The 17412-nt window shown below is 41.3% G+C and overlaps 1 long non-coding RNA gene across 2 annotated transcripts in view; it reads left to right on the top strand.

The window, feature by feature from the left end:
- LOC105532623 overlaps positions 1-14387 on the top strand; it is a 144041-nt gene extending 129654 nt beyond the window's left edge. Inside the window, exon 5 of one of the 2 annotated variants that reach the window (XR_001005019.1) lies at positions 12538-14387. This is a non-coding gene — a long non-coding RNA (uncharacterized LOC105532623). The remainder of the gene's footprint in view (positions 1-12537) is intronic. The other variant, XR_001005018.1, reaches the window with a different exon arrangement.
- Positions 14388-17412: the final 3025 nt, after the last annotated feature.

Here is a 17412-nt window from a genome sequence, read left to right as displayed (position 1 = left end):
AAAAAAAAAATGAAATAGTTTGAACATACAGGAAAACTGCAAAATATAATTTACACTCATGTACCGACTACCCAGAGTCATATTAGCATTGGTTCTCTTTTTTTTCTTCCTTTTTCCCTCTCTTGCTCTTTTCTTCCCTCCCTTCCTTCTTTTGAAACAAAATGTTGCAGTATAGCTAAATCTCCATTTATCACATTGTTTTATTTATTTATCTTCCTTTCCAGAGGGAGCTGATATCATAAGGTTAGAATTTATCTTTCTTGTTCATTAAAATTACCTTATATATATGCAGAAATAATATGCAGCACTCTTTGGGGGTAGGTTTTTAATATTAACCTATGTGGTATATTTTATATGTATTCTTTTACAACTTTTTTACATTTTTTGTTGGGATTTAGCCATGCTGATACTAATAGGTCTAGTACATTTGTTTTAACTGCTGCATTGAATTGCTTTATATGACTAACCTCAACTTTATTTAACTTTACTCTGTTATGAACATGTTTTTTCCTACTATAAACAATGCTGCAATACTTGTGAGATCTCTTCAGGCCCAGGTGTAAGGTTTTTTTCTACAGGGTATATATTTAAGAGCGGAATTGCTGGGTTACAAGATTGGCTTTTCTTCAACTTTACTAGCTATTATCAAATTGTGAAACTGTGCACTTAAAAATAGTTTATACAGCATCCCCCTAAAGGATAGACCAAAAAGGAATAAGATGTAGGAATCGAATAGCAAAAAGATGTAACAAAAAAACTAGTTCAGTAAAGCACATTATGTTTGTTTTCTGTAACCTGGTCCATGATCTTTCTGGTTGTATTTCCTTTCTTGAAATAAGACTCTAATGCAATCTGTATCCTACGTGAGGTAAAATAGTGCCTGAACTACCATCTCTATACTATTCCACCATAAATAGACAAGGCAAGTAGCTGGGTAAGAGCTCCTAAGTTATCCTTCTGAGCTCCAGACTTTCATTCCATAACTTTATCTTCAGACTTTGTTGCAATATGTGCCCAGGTTGGGAAAGTAGCTTCATTTTGTAATCACCCATAAAATCTGAAGAAAACCAGGTCTTAAAAAAGGTGGAATGTACCAATCCCCTGGAGGATATCAGAGTATCTGGTGCGGGTCACAGAAACCTCTGACCATCAGAAATAGAAATGAAAAAAGATCTTTATTTCATGGTGTAACCAGCTTGTGAGTACACATTTGGACACACTCATTTTGATGCTTCCATTTACAGTGGTTCTAAACCCTATAGGCTTATGCTAAACTTCCACCACCTTCCCCTCAGAGGCATCCCCCCAGTTATTTCAAGGGGGTCCCCAAGGTGTTGGCTCATCACATGCGCTGAGAAACACGTTTGCTTGTGTGATGCCTTGGCTTCTTTGTCAGGGGACTGTACCCTGGGTTGGCCCTCAGTGAGAATGGGACTCCATTAGGCACATCCATATTCTTCCCTTCTTAGGAAGCCAGAGCTATCTGTATGCGTGGCAGGGTTGGGATAGGGTGAGAAGGGGAGCAGGACCTTTTCTCTAGCTCTCCTCTCGGGCTCTAAAGCAGCACACATGTACCCAGCTTTGCTCAAAGCCTCCCTTCTGCTTCTGCACAATTCCTCATGTTTTTGAGATTCAAAATTATTTTTTTGCCACAGGGTTGGAGTCGGGGTGGGGAAAATGTTACTCCATTCTCACTATTGTCACCCTATTTCCTGTCTCTCCTCCTAGGCACTGTGTCTCAGTACTCTCCCAACTTGGTCCCCAGGCAGTGAGCGCTTCATGGCCAGGGAGAGATAGGACTGAACCCTTGTACCTTCAAACGTATCTAAATCCCTGTTGCAGTTCAGGTGAGACAGCCTGCTAAATAGAGTCACTAAAGACACAAAGAGGCCCTTTGGGGGACATTCATTATTTTCCTCCCATGGCAGATCAACAACAAAAGCACTGAAGACACCAGCCTTGTTTTGAATGGAGAACAGATCTGTGCCTGTAAAGAAGAAATAGCTTGTTTGGGGCTAAATCAAACCTCTGAACATTTCTTTTTCTTTTTTTTTTTTGACAGAGTCTCACTGTGTCACCCAAGCTGGAGTGCAGTGGTACAATCTTGGCTCACTGCAACCTCTGCCTCCCTGGTTCAAGTGATTCTCCCACCTCAGCCTTCTGAGTAGCTGGGATTACAGGCATGTGCCACCATGCCCGGCTGATTTTTTGGTATTTTAGTAGAGATGAGGTTTCACCATGTTGCCCGGGGTGGTCTCGAATTCCTGAGTTCAGGCAGTCTGCCCACCTTGTCCTCCCAAAATGCTGGGATTACAGGTGTGCGCCACTGTGTGCCCAGCCCTCTGAACATTTCTTAAAACATGGAATCATGGCTGGACGTGGTGGCTCACGCTTGTAATCCCAACACTTTGGGAGGCCAAAGCAGGAGGATTGCTGAGCCCAGGAGTTCAAGATCAGCTTGGGCAATACAGCGAAACCTTGTCTCTACAAAATAATAACAAAAAAAGTAGCCAGGCATGGTGGTGCACACTTGCAATCCTAGCTACTTGGGAGACTGAGGCAGGAGACTTGCTTGAACCTGGGAGGTCAGGACTGTAGTGAACCATGATTGTACCACTGCACTCCAGCCTGGGCAATATAGTGAGACTTCATCCCAAAACAGAAAACAAAAACACACAGGATGACGTTTGAAGAGATCTTAGGTGTTATCTAGTTCACCATCCTGTCTATCTTGATTATCTACTGTTTTGTTACAAACCACCCTGAAATTTAATGACTTAATAGTGATTCATTGTTTTTCACAGTTCTGTGAGTTGGCTGAATGGTTCCTCTGCTGTTTTCACCTGGGCTGACTTATGTGGCTGTGTTGAATTGGAGCTTCCAGGATGGCCTCATTCATAGGTGTGGCAGATGGTATTGACTGTTGGCTGAGGTGCCTTGGTTCTCCTCTTAGCCTCTTATCCTCTGGAAGGCTTCCTTACATGGTGAGTCTCAGGGCAGCACTTAAAGAGGATGGAAGCTGCAAGGCCTTTGGAACTCATACAACCACATTCTCGTCACATTCAATTGGTCAAAACAAGTCAGAAGTCTGGCCCAGAGTCAAGATGGAGAAATAGACTCCACTTCTTGATGGGAGTTGTTGCAAAATATTGTGGCCACTCAATCCTAGCTATAGCATCTCTGATGGTTGTTCTAATTAAATAAGGCTAGTGAAGGGCTTCTTTTTCTTTCTTGAGACAACTTGTTTCATGTAGACCACCCACAGTCTTTCCTTTTGGATGAACACCTCTTTGGTTCAAAATAAGCATCAAGGTCTCACGCATCCTTATTCATTACTGGGGATGTGAAACCTGGAGGAGATGAAAAAGGAAATTGTACCTTTAGGACACATGCATGGAATAACTTATTTTTATCTAAGTTACACTTGAGCTAGATGTGCCTGCTGGGGAGGTACCCTTGTTCTGGCTAAGCTGGGCCAGTGTAGAGCTGAGGGGCAATAAAACAAATGAGCTGATTGCACCTGTCTCTGGCGTAGATTTTAAGGGAGAAAGAGAAAGGGGGTCCTTGAGATTTCTGTGCTATTCAGCCTAGTTCACTAAAGCAGGAGAACAGAGAAATTAGTTGGAGAGGAAGCCCTGGTCCAGAATAAAGGGTGCCCAGGGCTAAACATCTCAGGAAATTTTGTGTTGTCGTAAGTATCTGGATGGCATGCAGATCCAGGGGAAGCAAGAGGATGCAAACATACTTTTGGTTTAGTGCTTTGTTACTCACAGTGTGTTCATTGGGTCACCAGGAGAATCTTGGGCCCACTGCATTTTAATAAGATCACCAAATAACTCATGTGCTCATTAAAATTTGAGACGCACTGACTTAGATAGCCTTCCCCCAGTGAGAGGACTCAGGTAAATCTGGCCTTAGTTCCAAAAAAGAACTAGGTTTGGTACCACTCAAGGTTTTCCGGGAACAGAGAGGACCCAGCCTTACTGTCTGTAGGTACCTGCAAACCGTGGCCCTTTTTTCTAAGCAGAGCTTTTAAGCTTTTTTTTTTTTTTTTTTTTTTAACAGTTTTAGTGAGATATAATTCACATACCATGCAATTCACTATTTAAAAGTGTACAATTCAATGGTTGTAAAAAAATATTCACAGATATGTATAACCACCACAGTCAACTTTAGAACATATTCATTATCTCGAGAAGAAATCCCATATTCTTTAGCTATCACCTACCTCCCCACTCTCCTATCCCTAATCTCCCCAGTTTTTAGTAGCCATTAATCTACTTTCTGTCTCCATATATTTCCCTAATCAGGACATTCATGTGAATGGAATCATAGAGTATGTGGTTCTTAACCATTTTTTTTCGGTAATGGACACCCATTGAAACTCCCGGAAGCCATAAACCTGCTCCCCAGAACACACATGGCGAGTATATTCACCCAAAATTTCATGAATACTCTGAATGCTTAGTTTAGAGAGCTGAGCCTAGATTAAGAACTCATGCCCTGTGGCCAGTCAAAGCAGATAGTTGTAAGTGGGTCCAGATCTAATTGGAGCAACATTGACAGGGATGGGACTGCACAGGGATAGGTCATACAAGGTCATCATCACTCCAAGGTGGAAAGTGACTAAAGCAAAGGACAGGCACCAAGTGTTTACAGAGCTAAAGGAACTGTGTTTGTAACACATAGTTTGCCAAGGAGGGGGAGATGGTGAACAGATGTGTCATTTGCAATTATTCCTAAAGATGTTAATTATGCAAATGGATCTCTGATTAGGGTTCTAAAAAAAGAACCCTATATATTACAGGGTGTTGGATGTGTACAATCAAGCATGCTTGCTGACTGTTCCTCCAGGTAGTCACTGTTCGTGCCAGACTTAACCACCTGCAGCTCTTGTTTTCAACGTGAACTGGAAAGGGGTTCTGAGGGCACTTTCCAACTACAGAATATTAAAGTTGGAAAGTGATATCTGAGATCATGGAGTACAGCTCTGTCTCTGTTCAGAGGCAGAAACTGAGATCCACAGAAATTATGTGACTTGTCACTAGCAGAGCAAGGATAAGAGCCTATGTCTTTTGTATCATCGATTCCCTTTCCCTTGCCTTATTGCTTCAAACAGGACATAAGTCAACTCTCAATTTTCTAGTCAGGGTCTACCTTAAATCTATGTGGAGCGAAGGCCAAGGGAATGATGTGAACAAAATATTTCTCTTACCTACTCAGCAAGTGCATGTGAGTGTGTGTGTTTGTGGGGGAAGGAAGAGGGGGAGTAAGTGACTGGGATAATGCAAAGGCTGTATTTTATTTATTTATTTATTTATTTATTTATTTATTTATTTATTTTTGAGATAGAGTCTCGCTCTGTCGCCCAGGCTAAAGTGCAATGGCGTGATCTTGGCTCACTGCAACCTCCATCTCCTAGGTTCAAGCAATTCTCCTACCTCAGCCTCCTGAGTAGCTGGGATTACGAGTGCGTGCCACCAAGCCGAGCTGATTTTTGTATTTTTAGTACAGATGGGGTTTCACCATGTTGGCCAGGGTGGTCTCGAACTCCTGACCTCAGGTGGTCCTCCCGCCTTGGCCTCCCAAAGTGCTGGGATTGCAGGTCTGAGCCACTGAGCCTGGCCAAAGCCTATATTTTAGACCATGCTATTGGTCATCTGTGACTATTGAAATTACATTTAATAAAAATGAAATAAAATTTAAAAATCAGTTCCTCAGTTGCAGTCACATTTCAAATGCGCAGTAGCTACTTGTGGCTAGTGGCTATCATATTGGATCATACAGAACATTTTCATCACTGTAAAGTCCTGTTAGACAGGGATTTCTAGAATTTAGAGCCAGATTTTCTGAGTCTGAATCCCAGTCCCAGCACTTATGGTAAAAGCTTGCCTGAGTTATTTAATGTTCCCAAGCCTCAGTTTCTTCGTCTGTAAAATGGTATCTGCCTCAGTGGTTTGCTATGAAAATTATGAATGTAAATAAGAAAACATGTATCCAACTCTTAGCAAAAGAACCTTATGCTTACTAAGCACTAAATAAATGATCATCAGTAAGCAGCGTAGCTTCATGCTTAGACTGTGCAGTTGGCCGGGCATGGTGGCTCATGCCTGTAATCCCAGCACTTTGGGAGGGTGAGGCAGGTGGATCACTTGAGGTCAGGAGTTTGAGACCAGCCTGGTCAACATGGCAAAAGCCCATCTCTACTAAAAATACAAAAATTAACTGGGCGTGGTAGTGCACACCTATAATCCCTGCTACTCGGGAGACTGAGGCAGCAGAATCGGTTGAACCTGGGAGACAGAGGTTGCAGTGAGTCGAGATTGTGCCACTGCATTCCAGCCTGGGTGACAGGGCGAGACTCCATCTCAAAAAAAAAAAAAAACAAAAAACAAACAGAAAGAAAAAGAAAGAAAGAAAGAAAAAAGACCATGCAGTCTCTTCTAATTGGAATGATGCAGCTTGTTCTCTGGAAGAGTAAGAAGTTACTTGCGGGGGGCACTGGGACTCCAGAAAGGCTAAGTCATGGTTGGGTTACAGTGGAAGGAGGTTGGGAAGAGACTGGGTGGAGGGAGGATGATCAGAGTCCTGGAGACCAAGAAGATAAAGTGGCCTGAGTTGTGAGAAGTGACAGAGAGCTGTGAAGATCACTCTATCTCACAAGTTTGTCAAAAGCCGGCCAGACAAATGCCTGTGTGGTGAAGACCTCAGTCTATCAGTCTGCGTTGCCCTGGAGAACGCCTCACCGCCTCAAGTCCACTGTATTAACTGCTTGTCTGCTTGTCCACCAGAGGGAGGCAAGGGGAAGGAGAGAAAGGAATCTTAAAAGCTCAGCTGGTTCTTTGTTGGCAACTCTGGTCAAGGTTTGCTGGGAGGGAAGCTGAAGTTCCTGATGAGATGTGACTGCCTTTCACACAAGCTCCCAGGTCTCAGCTGTGTTTTCCTGGAACCCGTTACCTCAGTAGAGAGGACCCTTCCAAAATGCTGTGTGTTCTTAAAAGAGTCATACTTCATGGCCTCTCAGGGGGGCTAGGACAATTTTCACACCTGGCTAAAAGCTGTGCCAGCCCTCAGCAACCCCAAAGCTCAGGTTCACACGCACAGAACACAGAGGGTGCGAGTGGAGAGTGGTGGCCGTCACCCCGGTGATTTAGCCGCATGACTGGCTGCTCTGCAGCGTCATTTGCTCTGCCAGGGCTCATAAAGCATTGTGTGCGGCATTGGGAGGAGATATTAAAAAAACCACTCGGCTGGGCGCGGTGGCTCACGCCTGTAATCCCAGCACTTTGGGAGGCCGAGGTGGGCGGATCACGAGGTCAGGAGATGAAGACCATCCTGGCTAACACGGTGAAACCCCGTCTCTACTAAAAATACAAAAAATTAGCTGGGCGTGGTGGCGGCCGCCTGTAGTCCCAGCTACTCGGGACGCTGAGGCAGGAGAATGGCGTGAACCCGGGAGGCGGAGCTTGTGGTGAGCAGAGATTGTGCCACTGCACTCCAGCCTGGGCGACAGAGCGAGACTCTGTCTCCAAAAAAACAAAACAAAAAATCATTCATTTTGCCCTTAGGAAAATTTTCAAGTAATTCTGGAGCTACTGAGCCAAAGGACAAAGGGAGCTTAGTGTGATAGAGGGGAAAGAATACTACAAATGGAAATGTATTTTTTAAAAAAATAGAGACAGGGTCTTGCTCTGTTGCCCAGGCTGGAGTGCAATGGCACAATCATAGCTCGCTGCAGCCTTGAGCTCCTGGGTTCAACTCATCCTCCCACCTCATTCTCCTGAGTACCTAGGATTATAGGAAAGTGCCACTGTGCCCAGCTAATTTTTTTAAATTTTTTTTTTATAAAGATGGCGGGGCCGGGGGTATCCCTATGTTGCTCAGGCTCGTCTTGAATTCCTGGCCTCAAGCAAGCCTTTCACCTCAGCCTCCCAAAGTGCTGGGATTACAGACATGACTGTGCTCGGTCTGGAAATATATTATATTCCTTAGTCTGTCATTAATTAGCAGTGTGACTTTGGGGCAGTTACTGCAATTTTTTGGTCTCCTCATTCTCATCAGGGATAAATTTAAGCTGATGGACCAGGGGATTTTAATGTTTTCCTCCATTTCTAGAATTCTGAGATTGCAATTCCCATGTAGGGAAGTGATTATGCCACAGAGGAAGATTCTTTCATTAGAGTTGTCAAATGAAAGTGTAAGATGACCAGTTTAATTGGATTTGAGGAAAACAGTAATTTTTTTAGTGTGAGTATATCCCATGCAATATTAGGGATATGCTTACACTACAAGATGATTTGTTGTTTATGTGAGATCCAAATTTAACTGAGCATTCTGTATTTTTTCTGGCAACCCCTGCCTTCCACCAAACATGTCTGCCCCACAGACAATGGAAGTGCTGGGGAGGGCATTTCTGCCTCTCTCCATCTTCTCACTGGCATGTCCTGATAGAAAGGAGCTGACTAATCTGGTTGGCCAGAATTTGTAACATTCCTTGGCCGCATTTGATTGACAGGAAGAACTGTGTCTACGGCAGAGCACTTGGCTTCCCCATTGAGCTTTACTGCCTGGACACAGGAACCATGTGTTCTTTTTTCCCTCCCTCTGTCTTGGGAGAGCCCCCAGAACATGGATACCCACGGGAAACAGGTGGGAACTCCTGCCTTTGTCCTGACCCTGCAGCCCTCATTCATTCCAATGGTCAAGTGAATGGACTTGCAGTTAGCTCCGCAGGCCCATTGATCATAGGCATGCCAGAACGCTTAGGTCCCAAGGCAGAGATTTGGAATGGGAGCAGAGGCACCATTTATCCTAACATTTAATCTTGTATTCTCTAGTGTAGCTTATACCAGTGAACACTGGATTTGGAGGCTTATAGGATGTTTGCTGGCCTAGTCATAAACTGACTTTTGGTTCCCGCTGGGCTGGTGGATTTCCATGTTTTCCCATTTGACCTAGAAGGGAAGAGCTTTGATACTTAGGTCCCAAGCCTCTTATATTATTGCTTTCTCTACAAATCAGACTCATTGGCCCATCTTGATTCAGCCTCACTGATTGCAAAAAATAAAAAGAAAAAGTGGATGGCATGTGAAATCATTAGAATGAATGGAGTAGGAGGACGGGATCAACTATAGGTCATCTTGGGACGACCTCTTACTTTTAGGAATGATCTTATAGCTTTATGTTGTAAATAACTGCTTGCTGTAAGAAAAATGATGGGGGGAGACTTAGTCTTATTATGCAGCATTTCCAGTTACAGACTTTAACAATGAGATGCTTATCAGAAGATACTGCTGGAGATCTTTTGCCAGCGGATGCTATCATCATAGTCACTGGGATTTTCATAGCTCAGGCCCTTATTTCTTGCCTGGACCTTGGCTGCATGCAGCATTGTAACTCCATGCCTCCTGTACTTGGCTTTCCTAAACGCAGAACTGATTATGACTAAAAAAGTTTACCCTTTCCTACAGAAGCAAGTCCAGACCCCATAGCATGGCACAAAAGCATTCCCAGGCTGCTTTGACATTTCCCACATTGCCACTTTTCTCCCACTACCAGACTCCCAGCTCCTGGGCACACTACGTATTCCCAGATAACCTTTAAGTGATCACCCAAATATTCTCCTTCATATCTCCAAGACCTTGTTCATGCTGGTCCTTTTATTTCTAATGCCCTACCTCTTGTCTTTCTGGCAAACATTTTCTTTTCTTTTCTTTTTTTGAGATGGAGTTTCACTCTTTTTGCCCAGGCTGGAGTACAATAGCGTGATCACGGCTCACCGCAAACTCCGCCTCCCGGGTTCCAGCGATTCTCCTGCCTCAGCCTTCTGAGTAGCTGGGATTACAGGCGTGCAACACCATGCCTGGCTAAGTTTTGTATTTTTAGTAAAGATGGGGTTTCTCCATGCTGGTCAGGCTGGTCTCGAACTCCCAACCTCAGACGATCCATCCGCCTTGGCCTCCCAAAGTGTTGGGAGTTACAGGCGTGAGCTACCGCGCCAGCCAAACATTTTCTTTTGAGTATTAATTCAAGTGTCAGCTCTCCAAAGACTTGTTGAATTCCTCTGTCCCTGGCAGAATTCCTGTCCCCCTCCTCTGTGTGCTCAGACTCCACCATCCTGCATGGTGATGATTGGGCCAGGTATCTATTTCTCCCATGGGTCTAAGAGCTCCCTGAGGGCAAACAGCTTGTCTCATTCATCTTTGCATCTCCTCTTCAATATCACAGGCTTCTCCTTTTCCTCTATCACAGACCCTGGCACAGCAGGGGCATTCAATAAGTGATTGTTGCATAAATGAAGACCTCAGAATATGGTCCAGATATCTCATATTTAAGTTGTTTTAATTAGGTGGTGTGTGTGAATTGTCAGACCAAATAAATCTTCAGGGTGGAAATGATTGAATTGAAATATTAGTGTAGGAACATACTGCAGCTCATAAAAACCAAATAGATACTGTAATTTAAAGAGTAGGATATTAAATCTTTATCTCAAAGCACAAATCAGAATAGTGCCACAGCATGAAACATTTGTAATAGGCTAACATTAGCATTTAGTATTAGCACGCAGTAATCCTTCCTTCTTTGAAGTAGAGAATGCCTTTTTGGTATCAAACAACATCTCATCAACATATGCATTATGATTTATGGGAGGGATTTTTTTTTCCTTGTTATGTAAAATTCTTCGGATCAGCAAAATATCTCTGTTGGCAAGTACTTTGTGAGAGGCTGTGAGACTGATCACAGGGATAAAAAGTATTTATTTGGTACTTTGCCTAAATGAAATCTGGAGTGACAGCTCTTCTAACATTTTATTTCCTTCAATACACATTGGGCATAAATGCAGCTCTCAAAGTCTAAGGACCTTAAAGGCAAAACCACAAAGCTGGAAGCACTCTAGTGAAGGAGCACTGGACTTGGAGTCAAGATTTTAGTCCCAATTTTGTTACTAACCGGCTGTGTGATCCTGAGGAAGTCCCATAACCTCTGAGAGCCTCTGGTTTCTCCATCTTTACATCGAGTGTTGTAGTGTATGATCTCTGAAGGTATTTGCTCCATCACTTTGATTCCACATGCTCGTCTGCAGAGACAGATTTACTGTGACTTTAATGAAGCGGAAGCTTCAGGGCTCTTTACTTGCTCAGCTCCTTCCAAAAGCCCCGCGAGAGGCCCCATCAATGTCTTTTACATGGTCACATATTTTTGCAAAGTTTCAAAAGTAAGATTTTTTTACTGAAATTGGTTAAGACAGCTGTCTCTTTTTACTCCCTCCTCCTCATCACAAATCTTCAGGTGCAGGTGGGCCTGAAAGTGACAGCAAGCATTTTTGGAACGGAGTTGGGGCTATGTCGATTTTGGAAGGGAAACTGAGTTGGGGATGTGTTGATTTGGGGTTGGTGGGTATATCTTTTGTAGTTTATAGCTACTCTGTATACAGTTACACTGTTACTAGCCATCCTAGTATAGGTATGGCTTCCAGGAATACTTCTACCGCCCACTGTGCAGGTTCCCCCAGCACTGTGGCATGAAGGTGCAGGGTATTATGGGAGTAGGTACTTGTCCTACAATACCTGGCACTAGAAGCATGTTGGGAGTGGAAAAGAAACAAGATTTGAAATGGATAGAGCCAGAAGCAAAGCTGTGGAAAATTCTCCCAATCATCAGACATACAAAATTGGTAAATGGATGACTCAGTTCACAATGATAACTAAACAAAATGAAAATATTCTTCTGTCAGGAGTATATGCAGTAATGCAACATGCACAATTATAAACACATTCTTAATTTTTTTGATGGTAATTGCTCAGAATAGAATCCACCAGAATTCTTGTGTTTGTAAGGACAAAAATCTTTAATAATATGATGAAAAGTCAGTCTGTGTGTGCTGTTTCAGGTTTTATGTATCTCAAAATGTCTTAGTATATTTGATGCATCTTCTCTTGACAAATTCTGGTGGTTTTAGGTGAAATGGCATGCAATTTTGACACAATGAAACAGGAAGTCCTGAAGAAACAAGGGTTCTAGAGACAGAACTCCCATGTTCATCAGTATGGTAGCAATAGATGTAGTATAAGGGTAATTTGATCCTACTATTATGTAGCTCAATATATTTGTATTATATTGTATAATATAATTGTATACAATATATTATATTTGCAATTTTAAAATGTGTCTCTTTTCTTTTTCTTTTTTTTTGAGACGGAGTCTCACTCTGTCACCCAGGCTGGAGTGCAGTGGTGCGATCTCGGCTCACTGCAACCTCTGCCACCCGGGTTTAAGTGATTCTTCTGCCTCAGCATCCCATGTAGCTGGGATTACAGGTGCCTGCCACCACGCCTGGCTAATCTTTGTAGTTTTCCTGGAGACAGGGATTCACCATGTTGGTCAGGCTGGTCTTGAACTCCTGACCTCATGATCCACCCACCTCAGCCTCCCAAAGTGCTGGGATTATAGGTGTGAGCCACCGCGCCCGGCCTAAAATGTGTTTTACTTGTTCTTGTTTGTGCCTTAATTTCAGATGAATTTTGTTTTTATTTTCAGAGTGGTTGATCATACTATAAAACTTAAATGTGAAGGGAAGGCTGGAACATACTGGAAACTGAAGACCTGACAAAAAGAAGGAACTTTTAGGGACAAGCAGAAACTTCAAAATGTTGAGAACTCTCTTGTATCATAATAGAAGATAAAAACTCTGATGGTCACACTCATAAAGACAACAAACAAACAAAAACCCAGAATCACAAAAGCAAAGAAAATGTAGGTAAAACAATAACAGAAGAGGTAAAGAAATTTATGTGAATTGGGACACTCTGGGGCACGGAACAGAAGAGGAGAAGAAACATGAAAGTAATGCTCTGCACAAGGATGTCTGAGTGTCCTTGATTCCAAGGGCATTTAAAATTAGCCACTGGATGAGAACCATGAAATGCCATTACTCTTACAGCTCCCATGAAAGACACTGGATGGAGCTTATCCTGACTGGACCAAACTCTAAAAAATTTTACATGATATTATAATGAGTTGAAAGTTGAACCAAAAAACAACGCTTTTCTAGATTACCAAGAATAAAACACAAATTTCTAGCTGACTGAATTAATTCTCATCTCTCTATAGAAAGATCATATATTTTTTTTATCATGCAAAGAGATAGCTAAAAACTTAGGAAAATATAGAAGTGTGTTAGGCAGCTCATGAGTAAATGGGTTTTTTCCTTTTTTCCTCTGGCATTTTGTGATGTTTGCGGTACTTTTCGGCTTTTAGAAATTTGTATTTAATCAGGATTTGTTACTTCATTGTAAGTAAATATTAAATTTATACTCAATCTTTGTTTGTAATTTTGTATATTTTTTGGTGAAAAGAACTCCCCAGATTATATAAGCTTTAGGCCCCACAAAATCTAGACCTGTTGCTGTATCCTTCTAGAGCAGTGTTTCTCAAACTTCAATGTGCATTTGAATCTCCTGGGGCTCCTGTTAAAATATAGCTTCTGAGATGATGCATTTCTAACAAACTCCCAGGGCTGACACTGCCCATCTGGGGATCACACTTTGAGAATCAAAGCTCTAGAACAATAGTTCTTACCTGGCTGTGCATTGGGATCACTTATAGTGCTTTTGGAAAATACATTGTGTCCAGGTCCCACCCCATTCTCAGTAGGCTTGGAATGGGGTCCTACACTTTTTTTTTTAACTCCACAGTTTGGGAAAGAAGAACTTTCATATATTGTTGGTGGGAGTACAAATTGATACAGCCAATTTTCAGCTTGATTTGGCAATATCTTCCTTGGAGAAATCAAAAGCCAGTTGGCAAGGCAATCTGAAAAAGGCATTTACTGATTCCCACCCCATGGTCACAAAGCAGATATAGAAGAATGGGCTTTGGCTGAAATATATGATGGGCACAGGTATATTCTCTATAATCTAGTAGTTCCACTTCTAAAAATGTATCCTAGTAGCATTATACATATCAAGACTACATATAAAGTTATTCAATTCCATATTACTTATAGTAGGGGAAGACTGAAAGCAGTCTACATGCCCATCAATGGATTATTCAAATTATGGAACACTTTTCCAATGACATAACAATAGCTAATCTTAGTTAAGCAATTATTATGTTATGTAAGGTAGACATTGTTCTACCTTATTTATAAGTATTAACTAAATTAGTTTTTATAACTATCATATTTCCATTTTACAAATGGCCTAATTTATATTATTGGCATGGGAAGATGTCCAAGGATATAATAAGCAAAAAGCAAGTAGCAGAACATTATGTATGATATATTATGCATCACCATTATAATACACTAAAAGGTAATTCACTTGAATCTGATGCACACTCCCCGGTAGGTAACAGCTGATCCAGTATAAAAATGAAAGAACATTCTGTTACCTCAAACAAGCTGTCTTCATGCAATTTAGTTGACTGGTAGCACTTTCAGAAAAAGACAGAGTAAAAATGGTCGGGTCAATTTGGTGGTGTAGAGTATTCTATCGATCAATGGTCAAAAGAGTAGTCATTCTGAGTGATCTTTAACATTAGGGTTGATGGAAGAAATGACCCGTAGTTGTCCCTACATCTCATTTCTCTTAGGACACACACTTGGGAGAAATCGTCCAGTGCACTTTGTCCAGGCCTTTCACTTGTACCAACTACTTTGCATTATGCTGTTTTCACTTGAGTGGTTGCGCCTTCTAGTCCACAGCAAAGTTTTTTTTTTAATGTATATTTTTTCCCAACACTTTATTATGGGAATTTTCAAACACACAGAAAAGATAAAAGAAATTTACAGAGAATACTCATGTATCTATCAGTTAGATTCTACAGTTAACATTTCACTATACTAGTTTTTTTTGCGTATCTATTTATCTCCCCTTGCATCCATTGATCCACTTCATCTTTAGGATGCATTTCAAAGCAAGTTGCTGACATCAGTACACTTCCCCCTCAATACTTTAGTATGTGCATCAATAACCCTAGTTTAGTATTTGTTTATTCTTTTTCTTTCCTTTTGAAGTAAAATTTATACACAAGGAAATGCACATATCTTAAACTTCCATCAAGAAAGAACATTACCATACCTGAGAGTATCCTCATGCTCCTCCGCTGGGGTACTCCCTGCCTCTCCACACCAATCCCCCCAGGTGACAACTGTTCTGATATCCCCCTTACCATACATACCTGCTCTAGAACATCATATAAATGGAATGATACAATATGTCTTTTGTATAAGCTTTATTCCACTCAGCATAATGTTTTTGCCATTCACCCACATTATTGATCATATTAGTACCTTGCTCCTTCTTATTATTGAGTAGTATTAGATTGTATAAACATAGCATAGTCTATTTTCCTATTTTGATGGATATGTTGGCTTGTTCTGATTTTTGTTTATTATGAATAAAACTTCTGAGTATTCTTGTACAAGTATTTTTATGGGCATACATTTTCATTTCTCTTGGCAAAATACCTAGGAATGGAATTGCTGGGTCATAGGGTATACTTTTAGGTTTGTAAGAAACTGTCAGATCTCTTCCCAAAGTGGTTGTAACATTTTACACTCCTACTAACAGTGCATGGGAAGCCAGTTTCTCTACATCCTCTCCAACATTTGGTGCTGTCAATCTTTAGCCATTTTTATGGTTGTGTAGTGTTATCTCATTGCAGTTTTAATTTGCAGATCCCTGAATGTGTGTAGGTGTATATATGTGTGTATTATATAATATATATTATTGTTTCTTTCATTTATTTTGAAGTAATTTCAAAGTTTCCAGAATAATACCAAGAACTCCTGTACTCCCTTCACCAGATTATCCAATTGTAATGTTTTATTGCATTTGCTTCATTGCCCATTCTCTCTCTACTTATACCTGCGTTCGCGTTTTTCTGAACCTTTAGAGATGAAGGTGAAAAAAGATGCGTTATCACCACCCTCCCATTCTAGATTGCATTTTCCCCAAATAAAGACATTTTTCTATAGAATCAGCATATGATCCTTCATATCAGGTTATCAACAGTAGTATAATACTGTCCAGTCCACAGACCCCATTCAAATTGTGCCAATGAGCCCCCAAATCTCTGCTTTTTCTTTGTGTTCCAAGATATTATCCATGAGCCTATGTTTAATTTAATTGTCATGTTTCTTTGGATTCCTTCAAACTGCTACAGCTTCTGTGTCTATGCCTGTCTTCCATGTGCTTGACAGCTTTGAAGAGTACAGGTCCTTCATTCAGTTGAATGACCTCCAAGCTGGGTCCACCAGATGTTTCATCATGGTTTTACTGAGGTTATACATTCTGGGCAGTAATTCTACAGAAATGCTGCTTTGTTTTTCTCAGTGCCTCACACCCAGTGGCACATGGCACCTCTTCCATCACCACTGGTGATGCTCACCTCGATTGCTTGACCATGTTTTCTGCCAGCTCCCTCCTCCTTAGATTCAACATTTTGCCTTTTGCAACTTATTTGTGTTTTGTGGGAACATATTTTCATTTCTGAAATTAGTCAATATCCTGTTCCTTATCAAACTTCCAACTCTGGTCTTAGCATCCATTGACTGAATCAACTGCCTTTATGTAAGTTTCCACATGATGAGTGTCTATTTCCATCACTGGTTCTATTTTTATGAGTTGGTATTTTACTATAAGAAATAGCATATTATTTTCCATGCTTAAACTACTGCCAATTTGACCCTTTCAAGCTGGTTCTTGTGTCCTTTTGACATATCCCCGTTGTTCATTGAGCATTTCCTTATTTTCTGGCATAAGAAGATGTTCCAAGTGCAACTTGTATATTACCTGTTTCAGCCCTGGAATCAGTCATTTTTCTAAGGATCCTTGGTTTCTTTTAGTAAAGGATACTATTTAGAAGCCAAGATCTGGCTAATCAGTATGTTAATTGCTGCTGGGGTATCATGGCTTTTAGGCCTATTCAGTGCACAGAGCTAGGAAAAAAACAAATTTTTCATGTCTGTCTAGCTACATATGTATGTATTTATACAGCTGTATGATTTCTATATCAATCTCTGTGTATGTTATACATACATATAATAAAAGCATAAGTCCATACCAATACCCCTATTTTGATCCAACCCCTCAGGATTATTTTCTAGATTTCCCCTTCTGGTATTTATAAATACCAACTTTAGTAATGAGGATTTGGCTCCTACTATCTTCAATATAGTTACTTATTTACTTAATCTCCCAACGACATTGCTGTCTCTTCTGCCCACCACCTCCACATCTTACCTCCTTCCTAACCTAGGTCTCACTGGCTCCTGCCCTGCATCCTTGGTTTTTGAGTTGCCTGTCCATGCCTCATCACAGCTCTCTAACCCCCTCACCTCCTTGTGATTTCAGCTACTGTGCTGACTTTTCCACACTGGGAAGGAAAACAAAGGGACAATGTAGCAGG

This window comes from Mandrillus leucophaeus, unplaced genomic scaffold (genome assembly GCF_000951045.1).
Source record: "Mandrillus leucophaeus isolate KB7577 unplaced genomic scaffold, Mleu.le_1.0 Scaffold974, whole genome shotgun sequence".
NCBI lineage: Eukaryota > Metazoa > Chordata > Mammalia > Primates > Cercopithecidae > Mandrillus > Mandrillus leucophaeus.
This window is presented reverse-complemented; position numbering and strand designations above follow the sequence as displayed.